Here is a 14,374-nt window from a genome sequence, read left to right as displayed (position 1 = left end):
TTTTCTTTTACCAGGATACTATGTATATATGGTTCTGAATTCATTGGGTGATGAAACAGTCCTTTTACTTTGCATGTGAGCACCATGAGGGCAGAGACATAGTCTGTTTTGTTCACTCTGGTATCATAATGCCTAGAAGAGTACCAGGCAGATACAAGATGTTCAGTGAGTTATTGTTGCATGAATGGATTTGCTTTGTTGGCAATAGTGGCTGAGACTTCAGTGGAGAATGTTTGTGGCTTCTAGAGAGTCTAACCTTTAAATATCAGACCCTGGAGAGAAACCCTATACACAGCAGGGAAACTGGCTGTGGCAGGAAGGTAAAAATGAAATGCTTCCCTCAGGGGAAGCGAAAGTTTAAGTGAGAGAGTGTGTATGAAACTTTTGGAACTTCTTGGAAAAAACATGCCTTACGAATAAATACAAGGCCAGTTGGTTCAAGAGGCTGTAATTTCCTCTAAGCCCCTTTGCATATCTCAAATAGAAGCCAGAAAACATCAGCAGAATAGTTTTGGTGGTGGATAAGATTCAGGTTTTTGCCCACCTTGAAATTGTTCCATGTCCCCAGGCTAATAAGAACAAAAAAGAGAAGATCCAAGCCTTATAAAGGGAAGGTAATACTAGGATCCCCTAATATTCCAGCTGTTTTCGAGTTCTAAACATGAACAATCAAACTTCATGGGCCAGGCTCTAGACAGCTCATGTTATCATTTAATCCATTACATGAGGAGGCTAAACAGGACTTCCCGTCTCCTATTCCTGATCTTCAACCAATGAAATGAGACAGTGATAATCGAACCAAGAAATGCCCTGCCTCTTACTTTGGGATATGCCACTGGTTAGCATGAGTTAAACAGTCTTTGTCTGAAGATTGTATAGAAATGGATAAAAATATAGAAAGGCCATCCATATAGTAGGGGAGAGAAAGCACTAGGTCAGGATTGAGGAAATATAGATTTGATTCTAGATCTGTCATTAATTAGTTATATGACCTTGGGCAAGACCGGGATCTTAGTGATCTCATATCTAATGACAAGTGAAATGGTCCCTAAGGTTTCTTTTAGGTCTGTTTGCTCTTTTTAAATATTTTTTAAACCTCAGGGTTTAATCATGCTTTAAAATCTCCGTTTTTCATAATTAGTAGAATAGATGAAATTTCATGAGAGGTTAAGAGAAAGAAAGATGAACATTGGAGCTAAAAGCAAACGCAGTCAGCACTTGGGACTGTGGCTTAGACTGCGACTCCAGATCACAGAGGTTTGAAAGATGAGCCGAGCTTTAGAATTACTTAAACAGTTTAAAATACTATTTATTTATGAAAAGAAATCTTTCAGAAATCATTTGGTAAGTGATAAAACCAAACATTCCAACCATTCCCCCTTTCATAAAAGGAATACTTTGTAAAAGAAAGCTCCCTCTTAAGTATTAAGTTCTCTTGCTAAAGCCACTGTAGTCTTTTTTTTTTTTTTTTAACTTTTAACCCACGCAAAATTTATTCTCTGGAAAATTAAACTGCCATTAAAACCTCCTTGGATTAATAATTTTAACAGTTTTTACGTTGTTTACACAGAGGTCAGTAATTTCTTTTTGTAATACAATTATACAAAAGGAAAAAGGCACTGAAGACAACCGGTATGTATAGATAATAAAAAAGATATGAGAATAAAATGCAACATACAGCACGTTTTCAATTACGTGAAATGATTAGATATATGATCATTCTGTAAAATGAGTTGTTTCACACACATATCTGTTTATATTTTTGACCAAAAATGCATACTGATATGTGACAATAATACAACACTGTTGCTAACCGTACAGACACTTGTATATTTTAATAAGATCCATTAATGGTGTAGAGTCACTGGAAAATATGTTGGAGACAATTTAAGACCAAGAGGAATGTTAATCAGCCAAGCATTTCTTCAGGTTCTTTAATAGAGTTTTGCTTACAGAGCATGTAAACGTCATCCCACTGTTATATCCATTATTAGAAAAATAAGTTAGAAAGTGCTGTAAATATTATGCTTAAGGAAGCTTCTTGCCTCAAAAAAAAAAAAGAAATGAAGGAAGGAAGAAAGGAAAAGAAGGGGAACGGAGGGAGGAGGAAGGATAGAGGGAGGGAGGAGGAAAGTAAGATTTTATTCAAACTTATATCGAGTAAAAGATTCCACTAATTGAGTTTTCCGTAAAATTACATTGTTTTGAGAAATAAAACACAATGCAAGAGCACTGAGCAGTAACAAACATCATGGTTTTAGAAAAAGGATTGATTCCCAACATTATCAAGACCCTTAAAACTCATATAATAACTGTTCTTCATCAAGACTAATTGAACTGAAAAGTAATATTGATACTTTCTTATTTCAAAATTCTAGTAAATAGCCAAAGTTTGGCTGTGACAGCTTTAAAGAGTCTTCAAAGTTGTTGCCAGTACATTATTTTCACCACAAAAACAAGTCATCTCAATAAATTTATGCAGAAACATTATAAATTAATGGAACTACTGGAAACTATTGGAAATTTTCTCTTAGTAAATTTATAGTAATGTTATAATTTCAAAACATTGTTTGTAGTATTACCATTACTTTCTAGCTGTGGGAAACCATTGTAGTCTTACATTTGATTTTCATGTATTTTCCTCTGGGAATAGAAAAGAAGGTTTTCAAAAGAAAAAAACCCTTTTGCTGGGCTGCTATGAAATACTAGCAAACGCCAGAGTATTAGGATGAAAATGTGGGTTCAGAATGTACGTAGGCTGTACATGTGACCTGTCCTGAAGTTCCTTCTTGATTTTAGGTAGCACTGGGGATGTCCTTGAGAGAAAAAATAGCCGGGGATTTTTCTCTGGTGATGAGTTACACTAGCAGGCTTCATCTCTCACGTAAATGGTAACCTTTGCTGAGTGTAACCCTAGCTCTTTGTAAAGAGAACAGAATTAGACTCCACCAAACGAAGAGTCCAAGACCTTGGCAATCTTACCCTGGAAAGATGACAAGATACATAGAGCTCATACAAATGAACAATGGTGATGCCTTTAGGACATTGCCTGAATAGCTAGGATGTTTGCAGAGTTATGCTAGCTACATGGGTATAGCGTAGGGGCAGTGGTCTGAAAAATAGAACATTAGATCTATTTAAAAGTGAACAACTGAAGAATTCGATAATAGCTACTACATTAAGCAAAAATTGGGGAAAGAGAAGTGAGATAAGGCAGATTAGCAACATATTTTTGAAATGTTTTAAAATGTCACATTAGTGAGAATACTTAGTGAAAATACACACAATAAGCTAAACTTGACGCACTCCATTTAAATTTTTACTTATTTGATTTGATGTAGAAGTTTATCGTGCTGTTCCAATTCATTTTCTTTTGTTTATTTTATGATTTTGTCTATTTTAGATTTATCTACTATTTGGTAACAGATGCCATATTAAGTAACCTTTATTCACAGAAAGATAATTAATTTGAAGTGTCCACAGAGCAACAGGTATTGTGAAAGATACTTGTTTTATTATTTTGTATTATACCTAACAAGAGCAAGAGGAAGAAGAAAAACTAGTTCAGGAAAGAGGTACATGAGTTAAGTTCGAAAAGGAGTTGTGAGTTGTGTGTCTTTGAACAAGTCCAGAGCTTCAGCTTTCTATGGCCCACTGGTCAGTTGCTGTAAAAATGAATGAATTTGACTTGTGAGCATTTTCAAGCTGTTTGAATAGAAGGTGATATTTGACATCCACTGAGTATTTTCATGATGGTTTTGAAAAGCAAGTGAGGAATTTTGGTGCGTGGGAAATTATAAACACTCACTTCACCATTTCTTCCCGCGTTTATCGAGACCATTTTCTAGCAACAGTGGGCTTTTATTTTTCCCGATCTCTTGATTTTTTTTTTTTTTTTTTTTAACCATACTGTCTTCATGTTTGGCTCTGTCTGTCTTTTGTTCTTCCTCTCTTGCTTTTCAGAAAAAGATATCACCTCTTTTTATTTTCAACACAGTAATGTGAAGGGCGAGCTATTGTTTTCTAGATAACTAGAAATTTTACTGATCATACTTAATGTTTGCCTCTTCCCCAGTGTTTTGTCCACTTTCTTGATTTTACACAGTGCCAAGGAGGAGATCTTTGCCTAGGAGATTATTAATCGTGTGCCTCCAGGGTCAATACTCACTGTCCTGATTCCTCCAATGGCTAAATGGTGTTTTAATATAAAACCACTTACTCCATTTTAAAACCTAACGACTACAGTCTAACTAGCATACAGATTTCTATTTGGATATTTAAGGGGCTCAACCCTTACTGTACTTGTTTTCCTGTTGTCAAGGTCCACATGTCCACGGCCTTTCTCAGACTGCTTCTCCATCAAAGGAAACGATGCCTGCTCATAAATTAGGAATATCACTACTTCCTCCCCCTGATGCTGAGGTCCTAGTAGCATGGAAACAACTGGGACATATCTTGAAACTCTTGCTCACTGAGGGGCTCCTTTGGAGCATATAATCTCTCCTGTGACTTGATGTTTTAGGTCAGGAATTTGAGAAGCATTAGCTGGGCGCTTCATCTCTGATCCACGTGTTGTCAACTGGGGCACCTGGGCCTAAAGAATGCATTTTTCCAAGGTGGTTTCTTTACTCACATGTCTGGCACCTTGGGACTACTTTGTGCCTGCCCGTCTGTCTGTCTGTCTCTCCATATGGTGTCTAATCCTCTAATGCCTCTCCGCGTGGCGTGGGCTGTTCCAAGCATGGTGACCTCAGAGTAGTTGGCTTTCTCACATGGAAGCTTAGGGCTCTAAGAGCGAGTGTTTCAAGAATCATCTCTCTTTTAAAGAAAAACTTCCCCCACTTTGTTTTTTAGTGATTTCTTGGGTCCTCAATTATGGCAGCATAGGAACTAATTTTAAAAGACTTCATTTGTAGAATTCTTCTAAATAAAAAATTCAGCCCTTAGGACTCAAATACTACGATAAACAGATGATTGGTTTGAGTTATGTGGCAAGCTACTTTTTACTTGTTATTGTTAGAGAACTTTTGAATTTAGCTAAAGATGGGGTTTAGGGTTTTTTTTTGTTTTTTTTCTTCCTTATTTGAGGATAAAATTTTGAAATTGAACCAGTCCTGGGGCAAAGAAGCCGTGGTGGCAGAGGCCCAGACTCCGGGAGAATAATCTACAGTACTTCCTGGTCTCATTCTCCAGCACCTGCTGTGACTGCTGATGACAGATGTCAGGAGAAAACTTGCCTGGAGTTAGGAGTCTTACTGTCTTGGAAGCAGTCAAGTTTCATCCAGCTTTTGGTGGAACTGCCCAATCGACAGTTTGTATTTTGCAAGCTCTCCCCCCTCTTTTGTCTGCTCCCTCCCCAGAACCTGTCCCTCACATTTAGTGTTTCCTTCCTTTAGATTTAGCCCTCCAGAGCTACCTCTTACTCAGGCCCACATCAAAGTTGATTTGTTTTATATTAATGCTCTGATAGACTGAGTCAGGCAAAGACATATTTATCCATCAGTACTTTCCACTTCTCCGTTTGTCTTTAAACAGGAAGAGCCATTACTTTAACCCAAATGACACTTCCTGTGGTGACACTTTGAAGCGGACAAGCCAATGATCATCATTTTGGAGGTGGGAGGTATTAATTTCCTTCTAAAGTCTTTCACATCCTGCTAAATTCAACAGAGACTGACATTCAACCCTAAAACAATGATTTCTTTTGATATGTAACCTAAAATAGAAAGGGGAAGTTTGTCCTTTTTGATGTCACTGGTGTGAGTACATAAGTTTTCATGACAGAAGATCATGCCCGGTTTTTAAAAAGAGGCTGTTCCATGTCGGCTTGCCCTGCACACACATGCAGTTATTGCATGAGGCATGCTGTGTGGGCAAGGACAGCTAGCACCACATACTGTCGTTAGCTGGGAGTCGGGTTACCCACCACATGGGCAGCGGCACGTGCGAGAGCTGTGTGTAACTAGAAGAGTCCTAGACAGGAGAGTCTGTAGCATTAAGCAGGCTTTGCAAATTAGAAATAAAGTAAAATACCAGGCACAAGCCTCTCTGAACTTGAATTTTAGCAGTTGTAAAATGAGGTTAAGGCACTGTACTAACCACTTCATATGCATTTTCTCATTCATTCTTCACAAAAATCCAAGATGTAGCGTTATTATTATTCTCCTTTTACTAATAAGGAAACAAACTTAGGGAGGTTACACAAATTGCCCAAAGTCACATAACTAGTAAGCAGTGGAGAGAGGAATAAATCCACACAGTCCATCTCTAGAGCAGAGAGCTCTTAACCTCTGCTGTAAGAAATACACTTCTTTGACCTTCTTGGGAATTAGGAGGAAAGGGGACGTAGGTCCTAAGGAAAAGCCTGAAATTCTACTTTATAAGTAGCCTTTGGGTTTGGAGGGGCCTTATAATGATATGAACAGAAATGTCCACCAAGACTGTTCTCATGCACAGGACACTGGGTCAGAAACTTAACTCTGACAGTGGTCTCTGCTTATTGCTTAGATGTACGAGAAAGTATATGTGGTGTTGAGATAAATTGAATTGGACAGTATGTGAAAATCTTTTGCACAATGTGAGAGAGATGTGTGGTAACTGTAATTATTCCATTTTGAGATGTGAAATAGCTTTAGGTCAAAGCTTAAAGACTCACACCAGAGGTCTTGGCAGAGGTAGAACTGAAAGTGTGTTCAGTAAATAAAATATTTAAGAGACCCAAAGGGTAAATTCTCACGAGGTCCTACCCCCTCACTGCAGAATGATACGCCACTTTAGTTCTTTCAAGAAAGTTACTAAATTACACAAGGGGAGGGGAAGAGGGTGATAATGGTAGGTTAGTAGGACATACTTCTTTCCTAACTTGCTTCTTTTAGCACAGTTTAGTTTAGCTCACTGTCACCTTGGCAGTGTTGGACTGTGTCAGAGACTGAGAAGCTGAGTACACAGCAGGGAGAGAAGTGTGGCAGTGACAAGCTCGTGAAGGCAAGGGGCAGTTTGAAGTGCCAGGGGGTTGGAGGGTGGTGTCATGATAGTAGACATGTGCAGAGCAGGAGCTTTTCAGGGAGGTTATAGAGAAGCTGGGCCTTAGAGAGAGCTGAGAGAGGAAGTCAGGTTTTGTAGCTTCGTGCTGAATCCCTGCTTCGTACAGTCACATCTGCGACAGTGCAGAAGTGATGTTCCCTAGAAGCATAAAAATGACCTTGGAGCCCGTCAAGTAAATTTAGCCCCTCAGGTTTGGTTTAAAGGGAATTTAGAGTGATTGTTTAAAAACAGTTTTGATATTCATGCCAGGCTATAGTATCACTTTATTTTGCATTTTTCTTTCCTGTTAGGAATCCTATCCATAAATGACCCTGTGTGTATATATCTCTTTGTGTTCGTGTGGGTACGATGTCTATGTTGGGCTTGGTTTGTCAGACAATAGAGTGAAGGAGGGTGATTTTGGCCACCCTTGAAGCTGCAGAACTTAAATTAGTCAATCTGTAGGTCTTTATTGGGCAGCCACTCAGTGTATTCCTTTGTTTCTGAGGGCTGGACAGTATATCTTAGGCACGTGATTTGGATAGACCTTTGCTTTCCAGGTGCTCACATGTTCTGGAGGGACATGCATCATGACAATAATAGCCCCTCCAGCAGCACGGAAAAGCATTTGCTGGTTTCACAGCTGTTCTTACAATTTAACATGCACAGGCGTCACCTGAAAGTCTCACTCAAATGCAGGTTCTGAACCTGTAGGTCCAGGTTGGGGCCTGAGGTCCTGCATTGCTCACAGGCTCCCAGAGGAAACTGATGCTGCTGGTCCCTGGACGAGGCTTTGACAAACAGCATGAGCAGTCTTCACACTGCTTCAAATGAGAGGCGTGCACAGGGAATAGCAAGTCAGTCAGTTTGGCAGGAGACAGAAGGTGGAAAAGATTGGTTAGGATCAGATCTCAAAGAGCCGTGAGCACCAGGGGAAGAATTTAAATGATATTATGTGTTAAGGAATCATTGCAGGTTTCTGTGCGGGTTATACAGTGACATGATAGGACCTGTACTTAAGGGGGATTTATCTGTCATCATGTATAGCACTGGTGGGGTTGAAGTTTCATATTAGGTATCAAGGAGTAGAGACACAACTCCTGGTCTTTAATGGCAAATGAGAAACATTTGCAGAAAGGAGAGAGGAGAGGACTGGCCACAAGGACGCTTTACATACTGGCCCTGGGCGGGGGGCTGGGAAGTTGTTTGGGTCATAAATCTCATTAGTCCATCCAAATTCCAAGATCCTTGCCATTCCCTTGTTTATTTAAGGATATAACCATAAACTATGTACTTGGTAAACTTTTCTGATAGATCCAGCTCAACAACATGTACTGAGTGCCAGGTGCAGCGCTTTGCTGTCTCAGGTCTCTGTGCATCTTCCAGAGTGGCTAAGACAGGGTCCTGCCCTTCAGATTCATTGTAATGTTAATGGGTGGATGAATTCTGCTTAACTCTCCTATTTTAACTTAGGATAAAATAATTCACCCTTGATTAGACTATTTAAAATGCTGGGACATAATAAATACAAAATATAGGATAGTGATTACAAAAGTTAGGGGAGGAAGACATATATAATGTGAGTTATTGGTATTGTGCTAGTTCTTGGGTTGAGTAATGGGATTTATTATTAAAAATAAATTAAATAAAGCAGTAACTAAAGTAAAGTAGAAGAGTGGCATACATATTAATTTATAATTTAATTCAAAATATGAATTATTATGTGTTATGCACCTGAGGTCCATTTTTAAAAAACTACATACATTTACATAGTCAAAAGTAATAATATACTAAAATTATATAAAGTAATAATATGCTTAATTATATTCCTTTAACATAATCATGGGGAATCCATCCTCTCTGTAGGGTCTGACAAAAGTAAGAGAAGGAAATGAAAATCACCACCTCAGCCTACATCTGTGTAGTATATCAAAATGCAGATAATTTGAGTAGTTATGTCTAGCCTGAGGCTTGGTGAGATCAGATGAGGCAGTAGCCCCAACAAAATAGACTGCTATTCTACTCTCTGATTTTCTGTTCATTTAGTAATTTACAGCATGCCTTCCCACCTCAGAACATGCTTGCCTGCCGTTTACTCAGTGTTACATCCTTGGATTCTTGAACCTGAGGTCAAAGTTCCCATTATGAATTTAATGTCCTCAGAGTATTGTCATGTTTCATAGTCTCCTGACATTAGATCTTATGATATTAAATCTTTTCAAATCATTAAAATGACACCAAAGTATGAAGATATATCCTGGAAGGTCAAATCCATTTTCAAAATAAAAGTGATAGATGAAAACAGTTCCCTTTTTGTTACATGTCCTAGTAAGTGAATGGAATTCTGGCCAATTCTACTGAACTATAGGAATTACCAATTTTCAAAGAATTACAATACTTAACAAAATATAGTCAATAGTAAAACTACTCTGAGTATAATTTAATTCTTTTGATTCATACGGTGCTTCTAGGTACTTGGGATGCTTTTTGCAAATGAATTTTCCAGAAAATTGAAATAAACCTATGAGTGCAAAAAGATTTTTAAAAAGCAAAAGTAGTAGATACTTAGGATGAAAATTAAAAGACTACGTAAAGTATAAAATGAAAAGTAAAAGTTGACCTTTTCCAGTCTCCAATTTCTACTATTAACTTTGTTTCTTAATATCCTTCAAGATATAATTATACATGCATACGATTATGTGTGTAGCTTTATTTTTTCATAAATGCAGTCATACTCTGTGTGTATATATATAATATATATAAAATATATGTTTTGTATATTATTTATATATATATTTTATGTATATATTATATATGTATATATACTATATATATCTTGCTTTCCACTTAATACATCTGTGTCATTTGATAACAGCACATAAACATCTAATTTATTCTTCTAAATTCCTACATAGTTTTTTTAATATGGTTTATAATAGTTTACTTAATCAGTTCTCTGTTGAAGAATATGTGGGTTGTTAAAAATGATACTCAAGTGAGCATCTTTATAAATATACCTCTGCATACTTTTCTAAGCATATCTGTAACAGTGGGATTACAGGGGGAAAAGCGCATGCATTTTAAATTTTAATAGTTATGGCCAAATTGCCCTTTTCTAAAGGGTACATTTTCAGTAGTTATTTGAGAATAGCTTCCTTATAATCCTTATAATATGATATCTCCTTGTTTTGTAGACTTGCATTTCTTTAATCATAAATGAGGTGCACATTTTTGTGTGTTTGTTGGTCACTTTTGCTTTCTTTTCTTGTAAAATGCCTGTTGAGAAATATGACCTTCCAAACTGAACAGAGAACATTCACAATGTAGTTTTATAGCTGCACTTTTACAATTAGACTCCATTCAAGGTGAGTATTTAACTAATAATCTTTAGAATTGTGAGATTATTCTTTGTTATTGTTATTTTTTTACACAATACATTGTCACACCCAACATCTAGCATCAAGATGATGACATTGGTCTTTCCTGTTTGATTTAATGAATAGTTGTATCTTACCCAGACTTCAGTCTAACTTGGTTGAGCCTCATGCAAATTTGGAAAATTCTGAAGTGGAAAACTCCAAAAAAAAAAAAAAAAAAAAAATTGGAGGAGGGTTGTGATAGTTGACATCACTCACTCTCTCTGTCAAAATAGTATATGCAACCCTCCCACCCCCCCAAAAAAAACCAGTGTATACTTTCTTCCCACTTCGGTCAGAAATAATCGTGGTAATAAATTTGTACCCAGGGGTATAATTCTATAAGTTTGGGGCTCATGCTTTTTTGGGGCATCTATACGGTATCTACCACATTGTGGCTGCTTAGGAACTGTCCAAGAGGAACAACATTGTTCTGGTACTTGGTTTGTCAGTGGCTCTGGGCGTCAGTGGAACATAGAGCTGATTCTTGCTGAGGAATATGATCCTCACTTGATTCTAATTTTGTCTTCGTTGTGCAGTTTTTAAATAGGAGGACAGCTGGCGTTGGATAAATCTGTCCTCACCAAGCTGTATGAGATTGAAATAAAATTAAATATTTGGGGTTAAATCCTAATGCAAAAATGTGGAAATGACTGATTAATCTTTTGATAGTTCGCTTTCTGCATCTTGGTGAAAAGGCACTCCCTGTTCATTGCGAATTCTAAGAATAGTCCAATTTGAAGTTTAAGATGAGCAGAATGTGTGCCCTAATTTAAGGTCTAGCATTTAATGAGATGTAAAGCAGAGTTCTTGCTTCTCCCTCCCTCCTTAACCCTACTGATAAAAATGACAGGCTATACATACCTGTTTTTGTTAGTGACCTCTCTTTTGTGTTTTTCTCCCTTGAATAAAAGATTGCTACTAATGAAATAGTGAGGCCCACACTTCTACTTGGGTTGGGATAATAATCCTGTGTTAACTCAGAAAGTTTATAAATGATGGGACTCCAAGCTCCTAGTAAATTTTCCCCCAGGTGACCAAATGTCTTGCCAATAGCTAAGGGATAAATAAGGGTGGTGAGCTCAGAGAACATCAGGTTGCTGGCTTTTCTTCAGCCGACTGGATTATTAAAGTAGAAAAACACTAAAAATAGACCAGGGCACCAATTCTCCTGCCAGCATTTGAGTATTGAGATAACTTGTCTTCTCGGCTGGTGTTGACATCATCCATTCTCCTAATGCATCGTGCAGATAGGAGCCAGAATGAGAAACGGATTTGGCCGTGGACTAGTGTCAGTAAAAGTCTGTAGCCCTGTCCTGATACATGGCTTCTTGTCAGGCTCAGTTAATTAGCCCCTCCAATTCCTCTAGGACATAGCTAAATACATCAAGGTGAGAACTCGAAACCAAACTCAGGGCCAATCTCAGGGGAAATCACTCGATCTCTTCTAGTTTCAAATATATCTTTCCTAGGACTCTTCCATGTCAGCTGAGTGTCAATGTTTCCCCCAAGGGGTCAGATACTACCAGAGTTGGAAAAGTGGGAAGACCTCTCAGGAACTCAGTTCTAGGACCTGATGATTTTACAATGATCCAAATAACCTACATGGTGTAAAGCTCTAAGGAGTTTAAATTCCTTTGCTGGATTTCTGTTTCTATTGTTGCTTCAGATGTCCCGAGCAGAGAGCCTTTGCCAGTCAGACTTAATCTATGGATCTCATTTGAACTAAAATGGAGGGGAACTCCATGCAAACCCATACCTTCTTTATATTTATCCCTTTTAGTTTTATAGAAAGTTGCCTTTAACTGGAATAATGCTACTTTACACTGATAAAGTGCTTGCTACTCACAAAACACTTTCACGTATTTATCTCGTGACCTTCAGAACAAGTCTGTAAGGAAGGCTGATGTTATCCCCTTGTTAACTGCTGGATTCAGAAAAGCCAATAGATCCAGACATTGGTGTTAAGAGCAATTGGTTTTAAGAGCTGTGGGAGCTCTGGGATTTCTTGGTCCACTCAGCAATGTCCAGTCTGACACAAAGCTCTCCAAGTCTGGAGGTTTATTCTATTTTGATAAAATAATTATTTAAATGTTGCAATAAAAAATTCATTCTTGTTATAGAAAATTTGTAAAATATGGCAGAGAAGTGAGAGGAAAAAATCAACCACAGACTCAGAACACAAAAACAAATTCCTTGGGCTTCCTTAGGTTTTTGACTGAATATAAGGGATAGAAGAAGAGATCAAACAGGTCTTCAGTAATGCTTATTCTGTCTCCACCTGTTTCCCTGCATTTACCGTAATGTACGTAATAGACGTTTTAATCTAGTCCCCAGGGATCCTTCACAGGTAGGTATTGGCTCTAGACTTTTTGAGCAGAGCTCTGAAAGGTGAGCCAATATCCCACCCCTGGTAGAGATCAGCTATTTATTGTTCTCCTTTCATGACTCTTTTTTTAACACAACTCTTTTCCTTTCATTCTGGCTATATTAGTACAATTTCTCATTATCTTTTCCTGATAGATAGTTGTCATTTCCAGTTTTAATGTTACCAGCAGCCCTTTTACTGATCTTTCTTCAAATTCTGCCTGGCTTCTGCAGTGTAGAGAGTCGAAAAGCCCAGATAACATTGAAGAGAATGAAAGAATAGCTCTTTCTCCAATCTCCCACACACCCAACATGGCACTTACAAGGTACATATGACTGGAGACGGGAGTGCTGCGAAGTGCAGGGGCTTTAGCAGCTCCAGAGGGTTGGAGCCAGGAAATACTGAGTTCCACTATATCTTTGAATCTCCTTTTGCATTTTCCTTAGTGCTTTAATAATAGATGTTAGATAAATGTTCATTGATGAGTGAGTGAGTGAGTGAGTGAATGAGTGAATGCATTTGGTCCTGAGAGTAGAGATGGGAAGCCACTAGACTAGCTTCCTATAAATTAAAAGCATCAGGACTGTATTCTCTGTCTTGTGCCCAATTAGGAACATTTGATTGTCCTCATTTGTAGGATCATTATGCTATGAGAAAACCCAGCCAACCAGCAGCCTTGGTTTCAAAGGTACTCACAGCTTCCACGTTGTCTGTCTGCTTTTCTGCTGTTGTCCCCACAAAGAGCCCCTTGAGGCTGGGTTTGTTTGAAGTAGATCACTGCTCTCCGGCAAGGAGGAGCATAAACTGCAATGACAGCTGTGTGCAAAGAGGCTAGGGTATCAACTAGAAAGGGTGGGGAAGGGTCTCCTCACTCCCCCACTCTGGTGCAGCCCCAGCTTTCAGTTAACCACACGTGGGGAGTGTGCATCCTCCCAACAGAAGGACAAAAAAATACGTAACCCTGAGTTAACCACTAATAATTATACATCAAATCTAAATGGAAACGAGATAAAAGGCAGGGCAGACGCCAAAGTCTCATGGTGAGCAAAACATTTTTAGCTGGAATGTAAAGAATTTTGGTATTGGTGTTTCAAGGAAATTCAAGCTGCTCTTTTAGTATAGGAGATAGGGGATAGTTATAGTTGCTTGGTCAGGATTACAACTTTACTGATTACAGAAATCTAGCATTAATTTTAGCATTGGCTTTGTTGGAGAATCTTTGTAGATTGTGAATCTTTATGGAGAGGTATGTGGACAGCTCATTTTTTTCTTGGAAGCTTAAGTCTTCTGTTTTACACACTGTTGGGAGATGTACTTTTGATTGTCCTGGATTGATCAGTACACCTAAATACAATAAAAAGACTTTAGGTCCATGGTGGTTACCAGAGGGGGAAGGGGGTTGGGGGAGGTTAAAGAGGGTAAAAGGTGTCAAATATATGGTGAGGAAGGAGATTAGATGTTGGGTGGTGAGCACACAATGCAATATACAGATGACGTATTATAGAATTGTACACTTGAAATATAATCTTATTAACCACTGTCACCTCAATAAATTTAATGAGAAAAT

At 38.1% G+C, this 14,374-nt stretch overlaps 1 protein-coding gene across 13 annotated transcripts in view; it reads left to right on the top strand.

The window, feature by feature from the left end:
- KLHL3 (kelch like family member 3) overlaps nt 1–14,374 on the top strand; it is a 260,598-nt gene that overhangs the window by 28,727 nt on the left and 217,497 nt on the right. The window lies entirely within an intron of this gene.

The sequence above is a fragment of the Rhinolophus sinicus genome, linkage group LG10 (genome assembly GCF_036562045.2).
Source record: "Rhinolophus sinicus isolate RSC01 linkage group LG10, ASM3656204v1, whole genome shotgun sequence".
Classification (NCBI taxonomy): Eukaryota; Metazoa; Chordata; class Mammalia; order Chiroptera; family Rhinolophidae; genus Rhinolophus; species Rhinolophus sinicus.
Note: the sequence above shows the minus strand (reverse complement) of the source record. Positions and strands in the feature narration are given on the sequence as shown.